Below are 21856 nucleotides of genomic sequence, written 5' to 3' on the forward strand. Positions count from 1 at the left end.
TCCTGTTGATTTTAGAAGATTTAAAAAACAACCACCACAGTTTAAAATTCAGCTTATCTCTTCATCACAAATAGATGCATTCTGTGCATAGGGTTGGGATGGCCCTGGACTGGCTGCACTGGTGGCAGTGCTTTGCTCTGCATTATTGGAATGCTGTGTGGATTTGAGGATGTCCCAGTGCTGTCGTCACAGCTCCAGCTCTGCAGCATGAACTGGCTCACTCTTTTTTCTTCTCCCTTTCTTCCTTTTCAAGCTGTGATGTCTGGTCCAGAGGAAATACGATTTTTTTTTCTGCTTGGAAAGTGTTGGTTTTGGTTTTTTTTTTCCCTTCATTTTTGAAACCGTTTTCTGGCGCTTATAAATTGAAATGTAACAAGGGGGAAAAAAAGCCCAGAGGAAGAGATCTGAAGTTTGACCTCCAAACATACTTAGTAGATGTGGTGGAAATTACAGAGCTTTTCTGTGGAGGAAATAAAGTACAATGTGTGGTTTTTTCCTGTGGGCAGGTATGCCAAATGTAGGGCAGATGAGTTAACAATAAAACCTAAAGCGATTGATCTAGTAGAGTTAAGGACTTTAGTCAGTTATATTATTTAGTAACACAAATTAGTGAAAAAGTCTCAGTCTGACTGAATAAAAGTCTGAGAAAACAGCTGGACTTAATCAACTACTAATATTAATTTATACCATTGATATCAGCAAGTTTTATTCCTGTTTTAATATTTGAGCTGCTTAACTCTTACTTGTGGTGAATATCCCTTTTATTAAATAAGTAAAATGATGTTTCATGTGTAGTTATACTGTGATGACATGCATTCAGGAGAGAAACACATACAAACTTGGAGGATAGATGGTGGAGTTGGACATGAACTCTGGTTTTATTTGCATGTTACTGATAGTTGGTATTTATAGGCCCTGCACTACTTGGTGCTCCCTGCTTCTGCCATGGGGGTTAAATTCAGATCCATGAGCCTGGAGGAACACCCATTTCTTTCCCAGGATCAGTGAGATCAGGAAAAGTTGTGCCCATGTGTACAAAACTGCTTTTAAGTAGCTGTTCCAAATTAGAATAAATCTGTGTCCCACCAATTAAACTTTGAATGCACAACTGATACTGCTTGCTATTTTAAACACACAGCATAATAAACAAAAAAAATCAAGTATTTCAGAGAAAATGCTTGGAGAGTTGAGACATTAATTTAGACATTAATTTTGCCATATACAGTATGTTTCACAGGGATTTAAAAAGCATTATTGCCACGCTGGGTACACTGGAATAAAGAGGAAACAGCATCAGGGAATGACTGTCCTGTGAGCTGTCTGCAGGATGCTCATGGGCAGAAAACGACCCAAAATATCCTGCCCATGGGGCCTGGGGGTGTGTGGTGGGGTGGGATCCCCTGCCCCAGGACCTGTGGGGAGAGCATCCAGACAGGACTGCGGGTTTTGGCTCGCGGGCATCTTCAGAACCGCTGAAACTCGGGGAATTCATAACTTTGGAATTCATCAGATTTGCACAACTCCGTGCATCTGTGCCTCCGCCAGCGCACGCCGACTCCTTGCCTTCCCCACCCTGAGCATCCTGGGCTGAAAACCTGGTGATTAACGGCCCCACTCACGGGTTTGGGATCCTGAGCATCTTATCAGCAGCCCGGGAAGGTGAAGTCGGTCGCTGCCGGGAGGGAATGGCAGTGCTGGGTGAGCCCAGGCCGGGCTGGGGCGGCTGCTCTGTGGTTTGTTGTGTCTGGTTTGGTTCCTACTTTTTGAGTTGCAGTTGCATTTGGTCATTCAAAGCTTATTTTCCTAGTCTGGCCAAGCCAGCAGGATCCCCGTGCGCTGCAGGGGAACATAAAACATCAGCCTTTAAGCTGGAGTGCTCAGTAGATAAGGATTTTAAGACTCTTGCATCATGCGCTGTGTCTTATGGGCTTACTTAGTATACTCCATTTGATTTAATTTAGATATTGAATAAGGAGAAACACTTTAAAAGCCAGAAAAAGTACTGCACGTTGTAGCGCCTCTTCTTTCCCCATTGCCTTAAAGACAGATGGCCGGGAGGGCCAGCTTAGGCTGTGATTACATTTATTTAATTGTAGGCAGTAACAGGGTGTTTTCAAACTGCTTAAAAATGATGTTACGCCTTATCTGTGAAGTGTTTCAAAAAGCCAGCAAGAATTCCTTGGGCTTTTGTTTTATTTCTTCTTTTCCGCAACTAAACCTAAAGAGTAAGTTCTCAACCTTTTCAAGGATTAGGAAATGTGCAGAATTAGTGAATATTTCAATCGTGTGCAGGGGGGAGGGCATGAAAGTCAGTGGGTGGCTCTGCCAGTGGTCTTCCCCTTCATTTCCCATCCCATAAATACAAATACAAACTGTAACCGAGTTGCTGTAAATGTAGCTGGAGCACTGCTGTGTATCCATTTATCCTGCTAAAAGGTTTGGGCTGTGTGTTTGTGTTGGCAGCACTGGGGAAGACTGGGGAGCAGGAGGAGCTGTTGGATGGTGTTCCCAGGAAATTGGGTGACTCTGGGATGAGGTTTGCTGCCTCTGGGGTCGGACGTGGTGGCCGTGCTGGTGTCACCACCCTGCAGGCAGCTGTGACAAGGGGCTGCTGTCTGTGCACAATTTACATCAGCAGAGTAGCAAACCTGCCACAGAACGTTTTAGTGCAGCAGAGAGCGGGGAGCTGGCAGAGAAGTGAAATATTTGCAAGTCGTAAAGGAAGCTAGTTCGGGAGTTCTGAGGTGGGATTGGGATTGTTTGCAAAGATCCCTTGTCTGGCCAAGAGGCTTGTGCTGGATTTCATCTCTGTGCATTTCACTAAACACCACAAAAAGTGCCTTTGGATTATAACAGATTTGCATTTATTATTTTATATAGCATATATTTATATAAAGCGTTCTTGCATTCATTTATATATAGATAACTTTGCGTTTGAGACTATTGTTGCATGAATCTGCACCACCCTGCTGTAATCACGGCTGCACATACTCTCAGTCAGTGAGAGCCTGGAGGTTCTTCATAGTGGGTGAAAATTATCCCAGACATAGGTTTAAAAAAAGAAAGGGGGGGTGAAAAAAGGGCAAAAGAAAAGCAGGCCTCCCAAAAGCTGTGGTGGAACCTGGTATTAGCAAATGCTTCTAGGAAGTTTGACTGAGAGCCATATGGCAATGTGGGGAGTATTATCCATCGCTCCAGAAGTTGGTCTCTGAATCAGCCTATTGACTTCAACAGCACTTAATCATGTGTTTTAGTTCTTCTTTGAAAAGGCTTGCATTCCTGAATCATGTCCTCCGATTTTAACCACTAGACGGTACTTTGTTGTGTGGTAGCAGACAAGTTCAGTCATATTTCTGTGACTAAGTTTGCAAGTTGTGACTGCATCACTAGTGAAGTATGCTGATGAATATTCCCCTTCTTATCAGAATCCAAACATTTGCTGCTGTTCCTGAATTTTAGGGTGAGACTCAGTCACTTCTGGGAAGGAGATGGTGGGATGCTGTGGGATACTCTGAATGTTCTGTGTTCATCCGTAGCATTGTGGATGCTGTGATGGAAACAGAGGTGAAACCAGTGATCTCAAATTACTGCCTTGAATTCTGCTTTCAAAATCCCTGAGTGTTGGTGGTGATCAAGCCCATAAAAGAAACCGAGAACTAGTCATGCAGGTCCGAATTTGGATTGTATTTGGATGCTCAGGGACTGCGGAGCCTCAGATGTGGCTCTGCTGTGTCAGGGTGATTTGGTGGAAGAAAAGGTGGGTTTGTGTGTCTTTTTGGGATGTACTGTTTGTGTCCATGGCATCCACAAGTGCCCTGGTGTTGCTGCACAGGTGGAGTTGCCAGTGCCACCCGTGGGCTGCGAGGAGCCAGCTCTGGGTGCCAGCAGGTCCCGTGGGTTCTGTTCACAGCACAGCAGAACTGCAGGGCAGGTTTGTTCCCCTTCCTGCTGCAGGAGTTCCCAGGGATTCCTGCTCTACTCTGTCCATTATTAAAAGGAAACTCAGGGCAAACCCCTGTGCCACTACCTGGCTTGGCTCACAGAGTGCAAAAATCCCTGTCCCAGCCCTCTCCTGGTGAGGGGGTTTGCTTTCATCCCTAAGATTCATTATATTTCAGCAGAATTTTTTGTCTCACCTTTCTGTGTTTTTACAGCTAAAGCAGTTTTTACTTCCCAACTTTCAACATCTGGAATTCGGTTTCAGTTTATTAAAAAAAAAAAAAAATTCATAATCCGCAGTCTGGATGAAACACCCGTGCCTTTGTATTTGTCCGCAATTTTTAGTTTCAATTTTGTATCCTTGGTAAATGCCAGAAGTCCCAAGTCATTGCGTGTTCAGTAGCTGCCGTTCCTTAGGCTTAAACCATTTTTTTTAAAATTTATTTTTTTTCTTGTTAGACACTTTTCTAATTGGGGATAATACCAAAATGATTAATCAAATTAAGCATGAGAGCAAAGTGGCTGGTGCACAAAGCTGTGTATTGCTGCTGGATTCAGCAGCGAGGTTCTCTCCCTGTAGCTTGCAGTTCCTTAATGGGCGTCTTAGGCTCTGTTGTTTTTTTTTTTTTTTAATAAGGTGCTGTGTAGATCCCATTGACTTCAGTTGTTGATTGGGATGCCTGACAGCCGGGAAATTAAGCCCCTTCTTTGTGACTGAGTTGAAGGCCAGATTTTCAAGGATTTTCGAATGCTTAGCACCCATAATTGGTGTTAGATTTTTTCCTTTTTTTTTTCTTTTTTTTTCTCCATTTTTTTTAAAAAGTTCACTTCTCATTTGGACATATAAATAAGGGTGAGAGATTATGCTACTTGTAGCAACTGGTGCTGCTGGGACATAATGAAGTTTCTTTAGCACAGCCTGACTAATGAGCTGATTACTTTACTGTCCCAATAACTTTTGTTCTTCTGCATTTCTGCCTTGTTTGCAGATGCTGAGCATTCCTGTATATTCTGCTCCTGGAGGAAAAAACTTCCTTGCTTCAGCTGCATTTTTCTGTGTTTTCTATAGCGATTGTGAGGGACAAGGAGGGGGCAGAATGAGTTGAGTAAATTAGACAACTGTTGGAAAAAAAGGGGGACATGCAAAATCAAGTGTTCTACTTGCGTAATCTGTTTAACACGGGCGAGCCTCGGAGCCTTGTGGGACACAGGAATAAAAGGAACATCTGTGCAGGCCACATGGCATGCTCCCGAGGAGCCCTCCATCCCAGGCAGCTCTGCTCTATTTGCAAATAAAAGCTCCAACCAACATCAAAAAGTTGAGGTGGATCCCAGCTGAAAGGGGAGAACAAATGTTACCACTCGGTGCAATGAGGTTCCCCTTGCAAGCAGACTTTGTGGTCTTTTTAGGGATGCTTTGGACATGTGTTTCTAATGCATTTTATTTAAAGGGGGAAAAGAAGAGGAAAAAAGGGGGGGTAAAGGAAAAAGGTTATTTATTTTGGAGAAAAAATTGTCTGTATTGAAACATTTTGGCTGATCATCTCAAGCTGCAATCAAAATATATTAGGCAGAAATAAGAATAAGGATGTTAGTTTTTTGGGGGGGTTATATTTTGTTCGATTGGGATTTGGTAGTTGTTTGGTTTTTTTGTTTCTTTTTTTCTTTTTTTTTTTTTTCCCACCTGGATGTAGACATCCTGAGATCCCAAGGCTTTCCTGTCTGATCTTACTCCCTTTATTTTGCTGCAGGTTCTGGTGGCTGATAAACAGCTCCATGGTTAAGGCAGAGCCCTGGGGAGCTCCTCTGCCTCACTCCCCGAGGACACTCGCCAGAGGGGAGGATAAACAAGCCAGCAGTACATTTTATTTCCATTTGGAACCTGTTAGAGTGCAAGGACACTTCTGGTTTGGGGCTTTGGATTTTCTAGACAGGCTGTATTGTTTTTAAGAGAGTCATGTATCAGCAAGCCTGGTAATCTGTACCAAGAAGGCACGTATTTTTTAATATGTAAATAGGAAAGGATGGTGTTTTATCTTTATTCCAATGTACCCAGGGTGGCAATAAAGCTTTTTAAATCCCTGTGAAACAGATTGTATATGGCAAAATTAATGTCTCAACTCTCCAAGTATTTTCTCTAAAATATTTGAATTTTTGCGTTTATTATGCCGCTTGTTTAAAATAGCGAGCGATATCAGCCGTGCATTCAAAGCTTAATTGGTGGAACACAGATTTATTCTAATTTAAAACAGTCACTTAAAAACAGTTTTGTATATATGTATACATGGGCACAACTTTTCATACAGTTGTCTGTTTTGGAGCAGTCTCTTAGGCACTGATGTACAAGTTGAACCTGTTTTCTTTTGTGCAACATGGCTTTGAGAAATCATTAGCTAAAACAGGGTTCTGTGGTTCCAGTGCAGTCAGTAAACAGCCTGACATGAGTCGTGCGTGAGATGATTGAAGTTCTGCCTTTGATCAGGTCTGGATTGTGCCAGATACAGTCCTGAGGTGTGTGTTGATGCATGTGTGGATGTATTCATGTGTTGGTGAAAGCTGCTTCAATGAAAATTTGGCCAAGTAGCAAAATAACCTGTCCATCAGCGATGGCCACAGCAGGACGATGATGGAAGAGCAGCAAAAGGAACTGCAGCCATGTGTTCACCCATGTCACCCTCTCCAGGCAGGGCATGGAGATGCTTTGGATGGCTCTCCTCCTTTTTCAGTCACATTTGTCACTCATCTTTATTTCCTCAGCCCCTTTCTGACTCATCCTGCTTCTTGCCAGCGTTTTGTAAGGATTTCTGTGCTACCTGTATTCTCCTTTAAACTGGGCTGTGTTCAGGTGCCCTGTGTGGTGTTAGGGGATGGTTTGCAGCTTTGGGGGGTTGGTGCACTCACCTGGCCAGATCTGTGTAGCAATCCCTGACTCGCTCTGGTGGAGCACGGGAATTTCAGATGTTTTCTTGTTTTGCAGCTTGCTGTGTTCTCCCTCTGCACCTCTTCCCATTCCCCTGTGCACGCAGGGATGCCTCTGCTGCCTCTCAGGTGTGTCCTGCCCTGTGCAGGACATCACACATCCCCTCACACCCAGGTAACCCTTGGCATGGGTGGCACTTCCAGCCTGTGCCAGCCAGGCACTGCTGGCTGTGGTGCTGTTCCTTTCCTGTGTAAACTCTTGACAACACTTCAGTGCATCAGGTACTGCAGCCAGTTCTGCAGTTTAATGTAGGAAATGGGTTCCTTCAAAAGCCCCAGGAGCAGCTGGACCCCACGGTGGAGGGGCACAGAAAGGGAAAGGTGAGGATGCTGATGAGATGAAGTCCACAGTGATCTGCCTGATCATCTGAGCTGTGTGCCTCTTCCTCTGAGATTTAAATAGTGAAATATTAAAACTTGTCTTTCAAATCTGCTCAATATTACGAAGATTAATTTTTGTTGGGGGCAGATTAATAGGTTTCCTATTCTGATTAATACAGTGATAATAAAAACGTTGTGATTGCTGGAATTAATGAAGCCCAGATTCCTGTTTCAAGGTTTGATTGACTTTGTACTTCAGTTATGCTACAGCTGCTGCATCTCATTGCCCCTTATCGAGCTGTAGCCTTCGAAGAATCTGTATGGGAGCAGGGCAGTGCAGAAGGTCTGTGTTAGAGGGCTGTGCTGGAGGGCTTGTCAAAAAATCTTTTGGAGAAGAAGGTTTGCCAAAAATTGATCAAGGGCTTTCCTCATGTTGCAGCAGCATTAGAATTTCTGTGTCTTTAACCCAGCATGCTATTTTTGTGGAAGTTGTAGAAGAGGAGTGGCCAACTCAAATGTGTGGGCACATCATTAAAAGCTTCAATTTGTCAATGCCAGATCGAACTCGAGTGTGTGGGTAGATCATTAAAGGCCTGAGTTTATCAGAACCAATCTATAATCTGTTCCTCTTGCTTCTCCACCCTTCCCCCCAGCACATGGGGTGTTTCTTCAGGTTCTCCAGCACTGAGGTCCATGGAAGTGCCTGAGCTGCCTGTGTGACCCTGGGCTGTGCTGGGCTCCCTCCTGGCAGGCAGCTGCTGAGCTGGGCTCATCCTGGAGCTGCTGCTGAGCTGGGCTCAGCTTGGAGCTGCTGCTGAGCTGGGCTCATCCTGGAGCTGCTGCTGAGCTGGGCTCATCCTGGAGCTGCTGCTGAGCTGGGCTCAGCCTAGAGCTGCTGAGCTGGGCTCAGCCTGGATCTGCTGCTGAGCTGGGCTCATCCTGGAGCTGCTGCTGAGCTGGGCTCATCCTGGAGCTGCTGCTGAGCTGGGCTCAGCCTAGAGCTGCTGTTGTGCTGGGCTCAGCCTGGAGCTGCTGCTGAGCTGGGCTCATCCTGGAGCTGCTGCTGAGCTGGGCTCAGCCTGGAGCTGCTGCTGTGCTGGGCTCAGCCTGGAGCTGCTGCTGAGCTGGGCTCATTCTGGAGCTGCTGCTGAGCTGGGCTCAGCCTGGAGCTGCTGCTGAGCTAGGCTCAGCCTGGAGCAGCTGCTGTGCTGGGCTCAGCCTGGAGCTGCTGCTGTGCTGGGCTCATTCTGGAGCTGCTGCTGAGCTGGGCTCAGCCTGGAGCTGCTGCTGTGCTGGGCTCAGCCTGGAGCTGCTGCTGTGCTGGGCTCAGCCTGGAGCTGCTGCTGAGCTGGGCTCATCCTGGAGCTGCTACTGTGCTGGGCTCAGCCTGGAGCTGATGCTGTGCTGGGCTCAGCCTGGAGCTGCTGCTGTGCCTGGAGCCAGCTGGCTCTGGGGCAGAGCTGATGCAGCGGGTTTGGAGGCCACCAGTGGGGCAAGCCCCAGAGTTAATTCTGTGAGAACTCGTGTCTTTGGGAGCTCTCTGCTCCCATTAATCCAAGGGATTTGAAAGATGCAGGTGGGGCTGGGTGCAGAAAGTACATGGTGATCATGCAGGCTTTGTTCTCTTGGGAAATCTGGCTGAACAAATGTTTTGTGGAGTGAGGTCAGTTTTTGATGGCGTAAGAGGCATCCATTTTTCCAGGTGCACAGTCAGAGTTCAGGCCAAGCTGGATGGAATGTCTTTGCCTCCTCCCTGTACTGCTTCTTAGCCTTTGGTAGGAGCTCTCAGCTTCCAAATCTGTTGGCACAAAGGTGCCAAGACATTCCTTATGCTGAGGAAGGATGTGAGGAGTGATCTGCAGGTAAGGACAGTGCTTCTGTACACTGTAACCCTCATCTTCTGCAGACCATATATATTATTTAGACAATAATTTTGCTTCAAAAGTCTTGAACATTAACTTTTTTGAGCAAGCATTAGCTAAAATGAGCATCAATTCCTCATCTTCTAAAAAGGGCTAATGATACTTTCCTGCCCTACAGATGTGTCATGGACAAAGATTAGTTGAATACTGTGGTACAGCAGGTCAGCTGGAGAAATCTTGTCCCAACATATGTAGATGCAGCTTTCTGCTCAGCTACAAACCCGTCTGCATATCTGTCATCAAGCACAGCAATAAAGCAAGGCTCGGATATGTGTTTCTGACACTGCTCCTTTGCTTCTCTCAAGTGCTCTGTCCCTCATGAATAAAATACAACCAGTGCAAGATGCAGGTCACTTTTGGTTTGCAGGTATTTCAGAGCCTCTGGGAAAGAAGTAACATTTAGCATAAATGCTGTTTAAAAACCCCTTTTGGATCTATTTTTATTGTGTAGCACAGTTTTGTAATAGGGTCACATAATCCCTATATTTAGATTTCTGAACCCTTGTGATCTTTGAGCCGTTGCGCATTCAGCAAAGAACGGGAGAAAGCCCCAGGGCCAGAGAAGTACCTGGATTTCGTCTCACAAAATTTCATGCTGTTGCTGCTGAGACAGAAGCTTCCAGATGTTCCTCAGGAAGGCTGCAGTGGACTGCCAAAATAATTAACTCCATGAGGTTAATTTGGGGATGGCAGTACTTGCCCCTCAGAGCGCTGGTGATGTGGGAGGGGTGGGCAGTCCCTCCTTGGGCATTGGGGAATGAAGGGCTCAGAAGCATCACAGGTGATTTTTGCTTTCACACTTTTTCTTCTTCGAGTTTTTCAAGATGTTTTTCTCTATTGCAAAGTTTGTTTTGTCCCCTGGGGCTTGTGCTGCAGGTCCCTGTTGTGCAGAGGTCCTGGGAGCAGAGGCTCTCCCAGGTGTTGGTGCATTCATTAGGGCAGAGTGTGCCCTTGCCCACTCTGGGCAGGCACCAGAGCTGCTGTTTAAATCCCATGTGGTTTCACAGGTGTGATGCAGAACAGCCCTGGGAACACCTCTGGTTGTGTTTCTGAATATGAGTTGTTACTCAGTGCAGATGCTTTATCAGTGAAGGTATTATACATCTTATTTTAAAATACCCTTATTAGTAAAATGGGTGTTTCATCTGTACAGGGAGCAGCTTCCTCTGAGCTAAGCTTAAGCTCAATCTGTGTTACTAATAGCTGGGGAAAAAAACATACTAATTGGTATTTCTTAACTGATGTTTGCAAATTTTGCCTTTCCACCCTGAACATCAAATAGTTTTTATATGTGTTTTTCCTTATCTCAGAGGAAAGATTAATGCTAACAAGAGATTCTACATTTTATTAAGGTTTTATCAGGATGCAGAGAGTGAAGACAGAGAGTAAATAGTTCAGAAATTCAGAGAGTGTTATATTTTGATAATGCAAAGTAGGTTAAAGTATCTGGATTTTGTGCTCAGTACAGTGTTTTCAGGCAGAATGTGGATTTGGATGGTGACACATTTTTGTATTTAGAAGGAACATAAGCTCTCCTGTCGGAGGAGCACGTTGCAAATGTGAAATAAGCATTTGTCTCTAAAAACCTTTCTTAATATTGTAAGTTTTGGTTTTATTTAAAGCCAAATAGAGTCTGCTATGTGATAGTTTGATACATAGACATGTTTCTGTAATGCTCCCCCAAGCTCCAGCATTTATAACCACCTTTTACTTTCAAAGGAAAACGATAGGCTTTGATATGATTCTCACTGAGTGAAATTTTAAAACATGTTTTTGTCTTTCAGTCTCCTGAGAACATTTTTTCTGAGTGACTCCGGCTTCCAGACACATTTGCCATGAGAAGGGTTCCAATCCTTTCCTGTATTTGCCCTGAGTCATGAATGGATATGTGTGATGCCTGCAAGTAAAACTGGTGAGTTGTCAAGCCTGAGTTTGCAATAACTCTCACTTACTCTTTCATGCAAATTATCTTTCCCTCATTTTTTTTCCCTCTCCTTTTTAATGTGGTGGTGGGGGGGTTGTATTGTCTTTGTTTTAAAGCAAATCACCACTGTTCTTAAAAAACCCAAAGCAACCATCATTGTCATGAAATAGCAGAAATATCAATTATTACCTATACAGAAAAAACACTCATTTTCTTTCTTTCTTTCTCTTTCTTTCTTTCTTTCTTTCTTTCTTTCTTTCTTTCTTTCTTTCTTTCTTTCTTTCTCTCTTTTTCTCTTTTCTTTTCTTTTCTTTTCTTTTCTTTTCTTTTCTTTTCTTTTCTTTTCTTTTCTTTTCTTTTCTTTTCTTTTCTTTTCTTTTCTTTTCTTTTCTTTTCTTTTCTTTTCTCTTTTCTTTTCTTCTCTTTTCTTCTCTTTTCTTCTCTTCTCTTTTCTTCTCTTTTCTTCTCTCTTTCTTTTCTCTTTCTTTTTCTTGTCTCTTTCTTGTCTCTTTCTTTTCTCTTTCTTTTTCCTGTCTCTTTCTTTTCTCTTTCTTTCTTTTCTTTCTTTCTTCACCCCCCTGAATCCTATGATCTGTGAGGTCTTTAGTGGTGAGACTGGAGTTCAGTCATGCAGGCAAAGCTACTGCCCAAAACGGAATCCTTGCAGATAGACAGGATCTAAACCAAGCTTATGTGGGCAGTTCGAGTTGTGATTAAATATGGACGTGGAGAGGTCTCCTTGCCATCATGTGTCACATGAGGGACTCTCAAAGGAGCCATTGCCAACAGATAATTAACTCCAGGGTTTGCTGCACTTGCATCCCAGTGACAAAATGGTGTCACTGGTACACAGGAGAGCTGTCCTGCAGTCTGTGCTTCACCTTGGTGCTGCTGCCCAGCCTGGGGGACCCAGGAAAAGAGACTTGAACAGCCTGTTTTGATCAAGCTGGAGAGGATGCTGGAGTGACACCCCTTTCTGGGTGGGGTTACCCACTAGGAGAAGCCCCCTGGTCCCTTTTGTGCCATGCAAGGGGTGGTTGAGCCTTTTCCAGCTGTCCCCATCCCCCAGGAACCTGGCATGGGGAGCTTTCCATGCCCACTCATCTTACCTGTCTCCTCCTGATTGCCTCTCTCAATAACTGAGGTGAGAGGAGGGGCAATTTAGTTTGGGAAAGCAAGAATCATCTCATTCTGCAGCAAAACTGGAAAGTCTGTGTAAGAAATCTTTCAAACCAGGAAATCTGCATAATTAAATTGTGTAGGAATTGGGAGGAAAAATTGTTTTTTTAAATATATTCAGGTTTCTATTATATATTTAATATCCCTCTGTGTGTTGGAAAGTGCATTTCAATTCAGAGATTATAAAACCTGAGAAATTCGTACATCAGTGAATTGAGATTATTTTTTTGTTAAGTTTCCTTTTTTTTTTTTTTTTCCAGAGGTAGCATAATTACCATGTCATTTAGCAAAGATTATAATAGCTGTTCAGTTTTTACCGACTGGTATAGTAAACAGTTGAATAAACCCATATGGCAGCTTGAAGTGTGCATAGAGGAGAGGGATTCTTACCATTTCCTTCATGTCTGAATTACCAACCTCACTGATAGGACTGAGATCCCCAAACAGGGACCAATTCCAGACTTCTCCAGTCATGCAAAAATTTCCCACTGCTCTGTCGCATATGAATCAATTGATTTTAATCATGGTGGTTAGGTAATTAATTATTTCTTTGTGCCTATAAAGTATGCATGGGAAACGTGGGGTTATATGCAAGGTTCATGCCTCGATTTAAAGCACTCTGTGCATTTACTTAATGCCTCTTTAATAAATGTAAATAATGCCTGGGGTTGGAATCTCAATATCCAGGTATTGTTAAAGGTCGAGGCCCTAAAGTGTGCCATCTCTGGGTGCTGTGACAGCCCTGTGGCACTGCTTGGAATGGCCCCTTGGGTCTGGTCTTAGTCACAAACAGAAGGACCAGAGTGTTTCCAAGTGGTATTTCCACTTGAAATACCAGGTTGAATTATGGAGGTGTGGAGCTGTGGCCAACCAGCATCTGGAGTAAAGACAAAGTGCTGGAGTAACGTGCCCTCTGGATACCTTCACCATTAAAAAATAAAAGCAATGAGAAGAAGGATTGTTAACTCCCTCCAAATGCCGGCTTGAACAAAGAAAAAGATTCGCGCTATTCCTCCTAAAATTCACTTACTTCCAGTTATCTTAAAATTTTCATGTCACATAATAGCTTTAAAATACCTTCTGAATGCATTAGACTCTCTAGGTGCTTAGGAAATATTGCAGAATAATAATAGGAAATGACCAAGCATTGAGCATTCCCACTGGAAAGGAGCAGTTGGCCCAAACTGGTGCTTGTGTTCATCTTAACCCTGATGTACGACCAGCCCTCCACCATAATTCTATCAAGAGATGGTAAGTTGCCTAGCAATGTGCTGACTGCAGAGGGTACGTGTCGAGCTAATTCAGTTTTTGTTCTCGTTTTCCTTGAGAGTTCAGCTTAAAGGAGTGATCCTTTCTCCGGCTGCAGCAAGAGCCACTTCTCGGCGGTCTCTCTTGTTCCCCACTCGAGTGTCCCTGGTGATGTCAGGAATTCATTCACCGCCTTAAAGGTTTCCAGCTTATTGAGTAACCAAATGTGGTTTCTGCTGATTGTGTTGACTGAATACGTAGGGCCCTTTCGAAGAGGCAAGGGTTTTATTTAAAGCAGGGCGTTTAGTTGTATACCATTTTATGGCAGGCAAAGGTCATCTGGGGTAAGCAGCCAGAACAGTGAATTGCCTCATTGCAGCACCTCGGAAAATGAGAAAGATACAGTAAAAGGTTTTAACAAATTGCTCGTAGTTATAAATTTTTAAAGTCGAGGAGCTGGTGCTGTGTACGTTTTTAAATTGGAGATAACCATGCTTGTAGGATAAATTGAGTTAAGAACAGAACAAATCAAAATAATGGGGTGGTACTAAAAGCCTGGTGGTGCTGCCGGCGGCGCTGAACACCGAGCATTCGGCGCGTCAGGGACCTGCTGTGTCCCTGCCCTTCCCACGTGGATTTGTGGGGACCTTTCCTTGTGACAGTGTCCCTCTCCTCCTCAGTCCTCCCCTCTGGCTCCTGGTTACAGAAAGATGTGATGCTTCTTGTGAGCAATAGGCAGAGGGGTTTGTCATGCAGCAGGGGTGGGTTTCCCCAGGTTGTGCTAACCCAGATGTGTGTCAGTGGGGTTGGGGGAGCTCCAGCAGCCCATCCTGGCATTCCCCTGGCAGAGAGGTGCCAGAAGCCTGGAGATGTCACTTCTGTCCTTGCAGGATCTCCATTGCTCCTTGTGGCATCAGTGGCTCCAGAAAGACTTGGTTTTTCTGAAACTTTTTTGTCCGTGGAACTTTCTCTGTGGCAGGGGGAGGAGAGAAGAAGTAATTTTAACAATTTAATAAAGTACATAATGTAAGTTTTATAAGCTGGTGTGAATGCTCCTAAGTATTTTGGTCTTTTTTCATAACACAATGAACCTAATATTGGTAAAAATACAGATCTTAGCTGCCACCATAAAGAGAGGCTAGATTTAATAAACAGTTATGAATGTTGGCAGCTGCCTATCAGATTGTATAACATCGGCTATAGCACATGAAGACAGTGTCAACTTACATTTTATCTCAGAAGTATTTTCAAAGCATTTATTTTGCTTTCTCTTGAGTCCTTAACCTAATTCAAGTTATATAATTGGCGGAATATTTTTCCACACCGCTAATTGGCTGGGTGCCAGCGTGGAAACCATTGTATGACTTGATGATGATCAGGAATTAACATGACATTTGCGTGGTGGTAATGGAATACATTAGTAATGTAATTCATGACTGTAAGAAAGAGACCATCATCTCCCACCTCTGATCAGCAGGAGGGGCTGGGAGGATGATGAAATGCTCCCAGCAGGCACCTCACAGCAGTGGCTGGCCAATCTCGATGTCAAATTTAGTTTTAAATTCTTCAGACAAAGCTGTAATGCTTACCAATTAATTACTACAAATGTCAATTAAAAATCTACCAAATAATGCAGTAAGATTAAATTTCAATTAAAAAAATTACATTTAACAAGGAAGATACAACATTATTTTAATGAATTCTGCTGAAGGTGACAGTTTATCTAGATATATTTATACCGTGTAGGTGGATCTAAATTCATTGGATGATGTTAACCATGTTACTCAGTGTACATATTAGTTTTGAAAATTATTTCGACTTTGGCTATGTCCTGGAGGAGCTGGGGCATCAGGGGGCATTTCTCATCACCAGGAGAAGGGGGATTTTCACGCCTTCTCAGTAAAAAAAATCTTCTAACACCTAAACTGAAGGCTTTAGTGCAGAATTCTATCCTGACCAAATTTGTGGCAATTTTCATTGCCTTATATTTAGAAAAGCAAATAGAGCATTTTTGTTGTGGCAATAGAGTAAGCCCTGACTCTTCTTGGGACAGTTTTTCAAGTAATCTGTTTTATCATACAAATAATATCTATTATTCCAATAAATCACATAACAGGAAAAGATGTTGCTTTGGGAAACTGGTGAACTTCAAGTCCTGAGCAGAGCTTTTATCTGCAAGGCTTCACCCTGGCTTGGTAGAGGTGGTGAATGCATGATTAAAATCACCTCGTTTTTACTTGGGATGCTTGAAGGGATATTTTGAACCAGGAGTGGCACAGCAGAGATGTTGTGGGGTGTGTGAAGTTGTGAGTTTGCAGATGTGTGTACTACAAACTCTTGTAAAGCACTTGCACCTCTTTGGATGCAGAGTGCTAACAGAGCAAAGTGGGGCTTGTAGCTGGAGTTTTGTGTGGCAGCAGCTTTGTTTTTATTGCTCAGGGCAGGTTTTAGGCTGTTGGAGATTGAGTGCTTTGGGAGGCATGAGCACCTGCAGTCAGCAATGTGGCACAGGGGCAGAGCTGGCTATGCAAGTGGCTATCTTGGTATCAAAGTATTTATGAGATCTGAAAAATACTTTATCAACCTGAACCTCTTTTCTGAGAGCTTTTATTATGTTTTCACACCGTCACGTCTAGGTAAGAGGGAAGACATAATTGAGGAAGCAGATTTTATGTGTCAAGCCAGCATGGAAAGAAGTCCCTCTTAGGAGCCAGAGGCTCATTTTCCTTGGCACTGTTGTGTCTGGAGCTATCAAATTTCAGCAGGTTTTAACTTAAAATAAAATAGAGAAAAATACAATGTGCATGCAGAAAACCAGAGAAGCCAAACAACTGCTCATGGTAGATTAAAGTACAGATATTCTCTTTAGCAGACGGGTCCCTTTCATGCTTAGGTTTTGCCCATTGGTGGGTGAAGGCAGCAGGCATGATCTGTCTCACTGCTGAAGTTCAGATACCTCTGGGTATTGGTAACAGCTTTACAGGATCATACTGCTTTGTGCTACTATCTGATAAAACTATCACCAGCAGGAGATGGGAGACAGCCTTTTTTTTTCCTGTAAGGGCCTCAGAAATGGATGATGTGGAAGTGTAAGAGCAGTGGAAACATTCTCTCACCAGTCCTCACAGACAGAAAGGTGATGGAGAGGAAGTTAGAACCAGGCAGAATCATTTCCTCCCCAGCAGCCAGAAAGCTTTAAACAAGGAGGGAGAGAGGGAAGAGTGGGAGCACGTAACATCTTTCTGCCAGGAGATAATGGTGTGAGGAGCTTGTGGGTTTGGGGCACCTACTGGTCAGATAATTAGGTGGCAGCTGGAGCTCCTGCTCTTAAAAACCCATCTTTCCAGGGGCTTTCAGCTCTACACAGGACCAGTCATTTTCTGATTTGAGTCCCAGGTGGAAGCTCGTGCTCTGGCTGTTGTTTGAGAAGAGGTGTCCATGATACAGCAGGAGGCGAGCACTTTCTGTATCCCAGGTTCTGCTGCTCCCCTGTGGAGCTTGTGCCCATCCCAAGCACTGGGCTCCTCATTGGGGTGTCCCACAGTGAACCCTGTGCCCATCCTGAGCACTTGAGGCTGTGTCTGGGTCCCCTCTGGATGTCCTACCCGTGAAAATTTCTGCCTTTGGTAGGGAAATAAATCCTTCTCTCTTTCTGTAAGAGTTGGCCAAACATATTGAGGGAAGAGTCTTTGAATTTGGAGAAAATATTTATATCTCTTTATGTTTTTCCTTTTTTTTCCCTTAGTGTAGGGTTATGTCAGCTATATTACATTGAGGGAACACTGAGCTGGGGGAGGAAACTTAAATAAGCTGCCCTCATATTGCCAGTTTATTCCCAGCTTTCATCCACTGATTTACATGCCATCTGAAATAAAAATACCCAGACTTCAGTAGTTTGTTTACCTTTGCTGGTATCACTGTGGGGCGACCCGAGGAGACGTAAAAACTGTTCTGGCTCTGACATTTGCATGAGCCGCGAGGTTGGGTGAGAGGAGACAGACGCTGCACAAAGTGAAAAGGCAACAGGGTTTATTAAGTCTTTGTCTTACCCTGGTTTATAATATTTAGACAAAAGCAAATATCTCCAGGGAGGCCTTGTGAAATGAGAGAGCAGGGGAAGCTCTACGAGCTGATGGCAGATCCTGTCCTCGTCAGGTGGGTTTGGGTGGTGGGATGCTGAGGAGGGTCAGGCACACAGGGGGGTCCTGGGCTGCTGCTTGGGGAGGGGGATGTGGGCTTAAAGCACTTGTGTAGGACAAAGTCTTTATACTGTCATCATGGTAATGCTCCAGGGGGGAATAGCCTGAAGTGCTCTTTGTCTTCATTAATACTTCTTCCCAGCAGAGCCTTAAGAATCGTTCTCACGTTCGGATATACAAGGAAACCGAATATAGAGTTGTTTGTCATGAAAATCCCATTTATATACAGCGGCTGTAAAATCCCAGATGCTGAGCGTAGAGGGAGGCTGCTCTGTCATCAGCCAGTCGAGGGGAGAGTTGACTATAAAACCGAGCTGTAATTCCCTCTTGACAGGGGTGTGGTGGTTGTGTCTTCAAACAACTTCAAGAGCCTGCCCTGCCAAGCCTTTATGGATTTTGTTCTCACAAGCCAGGTAATAGATAAGTCTGAGCAAGGAGATAGATACAGATACAGATATATATGAAAGGAAGACCTTTGCTCTAGGAAAATATCCATCATTGCTTTTTAAGGTCTGGTTCAGGATTTCAGTGCAGAGCATCTGAAGTGTTTGGGGTCCTTTTGTTGCAGAGGAGGTGCCGTGGGCCTGGGGCTGCTCTTGACACCTCCCAAGCATTCAATATCCCCTTGATTCCAGGGCAGCAGGATGTGACCCTCACAGGAAGACAGATGGCACTGGGGAGCTTGATGCTTATTGTTTTCAGCAGAGCTCTACTGGAACCAATAAAGTTGCCGTCACCACTGCTCGGAGCAAAAGTGGCTACAGCTGAACAAGAGACACAAAATTATCAATTAAAAAAGACATCACCAAGCCCATTATTTCACTGCTGAAAAAACATTCTCCTTCCCAGTCTTGTTTTTTCCTCACATGGAGTGAATCTTTGGGATATTAATGATCCACTGTCATGTTTGTTTAACATATTTTTTTGACAATGCCTTTTTAGGGTTGAAGCCTGAAGTTTTTCTCCATGTGTTTCAGCTAGGGAAAAATCCCAGTGTCTCAATGGGGCCTCTTCTGAAACAAATGAAGACTAATTTGTCTCAACTTAATTGGGAATTTCATCTGAATAAACAGAGAAAGGCCCAGGCTTTGTTTATGTAAAATATCATGAAATGCTGTTCTGCTGAGCAGCTGAATTGCTGCTGGTGGGCTGGTTCTCACCCATGAGATTTCTCATTAAATTGGTGGCCAGAGCCCTCCACAATGGCTCAGTTCTCACATGGACCACCACAACCCCAAGGTCTCCTGCCTCATCCCTGCTTTTCCTGGATCACTGCAGGCACTTGGGCACAGCCTGGGAGCTCAAGACAGTGTCACTTTGGGAGATTTTGCCTTAACCTGAAATTTCCATGTTTTTGTGAGTTTAAGTCAAACCTTAATACTATTTCAGCATAATGTTTTTGTGGTTTAATGTTCTTACAGTTTTTTACAGTGTTTCTTTTAAATTCTGTCACTGAAGTGTATGAGAGTTGACAAGTGTAAATATGTAGTTAGACAATTTCAAAAGTGTATTATTTACTGATCGACCATAATGGCTCCAAAGGAACCATTATACTCAATCATATCATGTCACTCTGTGGCACTTATTATGATGGTAATATGGATATGCATATTATTTTTTTTAAAGCATGAGAAGCATTATTGTGCATGTGTAAAAGCTGTTTTTAATTGTCAGTAATGCTCTGAGCTTTTTTTAATACCAAGAATTTAAACCACCTATGGCTAACAGCCTGCAAATTGTGGAAGCAAAAATCCAGGTCCTTAGGAGGCTGGAAAAAGCCACGCTTGGTATTTACAGCAATGCAACTGTGCATCTCCTTAAAATGGTTCTTTTATAGCTTTGTTAGATCCGAGGGCAACGTAGAACCCTAACCTGAGAGCTTGGCAGGTAAGAGCTTTCCATTTTATCTCTGCAGCTTTCATCTGCTCCTGTAAGCTCTTTCCCTGACTTCCTAATTGTGTTTGCAACATTAGCAAATGGGCGGTCTGAAAATACCACGCAGTGCAAGTCACGTTAATTCAGGGACCTTTTCTCTTTAAGGTGTCACAGAAGATGTCTTTTTGTAGCACCGGGGCAGAGAAAGAAGGAGAGAAGGCAGAATGAGAGCAGAATGTGAACACTGAACCATGTAAAATAAAAGAAAGAGACAAGCACAGAGCTGGGAGGGCTAAATATGCTCCAGCCTTTCTGAAGAGCTGGTTTCAGGAGAGAGAGAAAGAGGGAGAGAGGGAGGCAAGAGAGCATAAGCAGGAGCTTGCTTGCTAGAAAATGTCTTTTGTGGAGAAGATGGGAGGAGAGTTTGAGTTTTACTGACTAGAGGTGAGGAGCTAAGGTGCGAATTTGGCATGGCGCACGGCAAATCGATCGCGGAGCAATAATTAGAGAGAGGAGGAGGAATCAGAAGTGTTTCTTAACTTAGAAACAAGGATGTGACTGGCTGCTGGCTGTTGCTACTTGGAAGCAGGTAAAAAAGAAAGGAATCTGTTGGGCAAAGTCCTCACCGCAGAAGACACAATGAAGGTGAAATCCAGCTTGTGGTTGTTGGAGAGAGATGTGGGAAAGGAAAACTCAGTGATGTCCAAGAGTTCTGCATTGTCCAGCAGGGCAGTGACCCCTCTGTTCTGGGGCTGAGTCCTCCCTGGGTGTGTCAGTGGGAAAACCCCTCACTGGAAATGCATTTTGTTGTAAATATGGAAGATTAACCCTAAGATGCTAGAATGAGCCAAATTTGAATAGTTCAGGACAAGGCGGACCTATGGTCTTGAACTGTTAACAGCCAGATTTCCTTGTAATGATTTTTAAATTAATAAAAGTAACAAGTTTTTTGTGGTTGGGGTTTTTTTGGGTGGTTTTTTTTTGAGATTTTTTTTGTTTGTGTTTTTGTTGTTGTGTTTTTTTGCTAATTCTGCAGTAATTCTGACTTGACTCTCTTTCTGAAGTTGTACTGAAACCGTTGTTCTCTTTTGAAATATTGAGCAAGAAACATAAAAACAAATAAATTCACTCTTACTGTTTCTGTCCTTGACCTACATAAACAGCTGTATAGTCAGGCTCAGTCTTGTATTTGTGAAAAGTCTGGGGCACGTTGAACATAATTTTTGAGATAGTTCCTGGTTAGAAGAGTTGTTGAAGTCACATCACCCAAAACAGGAAATGTTGGTGTTTCTACTGGAATCATTAGTTTAATATTCTGTATAAATTGCATAACTTGCTGATTTGTATAAGAGGATGGAATTTATGAAGCTACAGTGCATTTGTACACACACATGCACTAGCACACAACACTTGTTGATGATTCAGAGAAGGAGTAGAGTAATTCAGCTCTTGGACTGCCTCACGTGTGATTGGCTTCCTTTCTGGGGGACTTATTTTAGGGAAAAATCAATGTCAACTGAAAAACATTCCATTCTGAAAAGACAAAAATTCCCCTACTTGTGAAAATGTGTCTTGGCAGCTGATTTAACTTATGATACAAGATTTAACACTTTTCACTAAACATGAATTTTTTACCATGGCAACAGCTACGTTACGGGCCACATGTTGGAGACTTGCATGTTGTTGCAGAAACTTGTAGCTCTCCACATTTAGCCGAGTCCTTGTTTCCACCGGCAGAAGGAGCCCACTCCTGCAGCTGTTTTGGGCACAGATCTGCTGCTGGGGCCCGTGGGCATCCCCTGCTCCCAGCAAGGTGATGTTCTGTCAGATGCTCCCTGGGTGACGTGCAGGAAAAGCACTTGATGACAGAATAACCCAATAAACTCATGGTTGTGCCTCCAATTTGCTTTTCCAGCGGCAGGGTGGGAAGAGCTTTCTAAGAGTCTCAGTTCTCCAGAATTTCTGTCTCTCCCCATCACCCCTTGGACACAGACAGCTCAACCCCATGTGCAGTAACAGTTCTGTGTCCTCCTCTCTCAGCTCCTTGTCACCTCTCATTTGCACTGGAGTGGCTTCTCAGGTGATGTTAATTGAATTATGCTCATCAGGGTCTTCACAAGAGCGTGGTGGGTGGGATGGAGCCCTGGCAGATTGCAGCCCTTGACCAGAGGATGTGTGGCTGGGTGCTCTGGAGCTGATGGGCTGCAGCTTCTGCAGGAGCACAAAGTTCCTGCCTTTGGAGCTGTGAAAAGAGCAGGCCAACATGAGCA

General features: G+C 43.8%; 1 protein-coding gene across 5 annotated transcripts in view; it reads left to right on the forward strand.

The window, feature by feature from the left end:
- The window catches only part of FOXP1 (forkhead box P1), a 379323-nt gene that overhangs the window by 34301 nt on the left and 323166 nt on the right, over window positions 1–21856 (forward strand). For all 5 annotated transcript variants that reach the window (XM_033071478.1, XM_033071484.1, XM_033071483.1 and 2 more), the window contains exon 2: window positions 10946–11073. The gene's annotated coding sequence lies outside the window, so the exon portion shown is untranslated. The remainder of the gene's footprint in view (window positions 1–10945; window positions 11074–21856) is intronic.

The sequence above is a fragment of the Catharus ustulatus genome, chromosome 13 (assembly GCF_009819885.2).
Source record: "Catharus ustulatus isolate bCatUst1 chromosome 13, bCatUst1.pri.v2, whole genome shotgun sequence".
NCBI classification, from domain to species: Eukaryota; Metazoa; Chordata; class Aves; order Passeriformes; family Turdidae; genus Catharus; species Catharus ustulatus.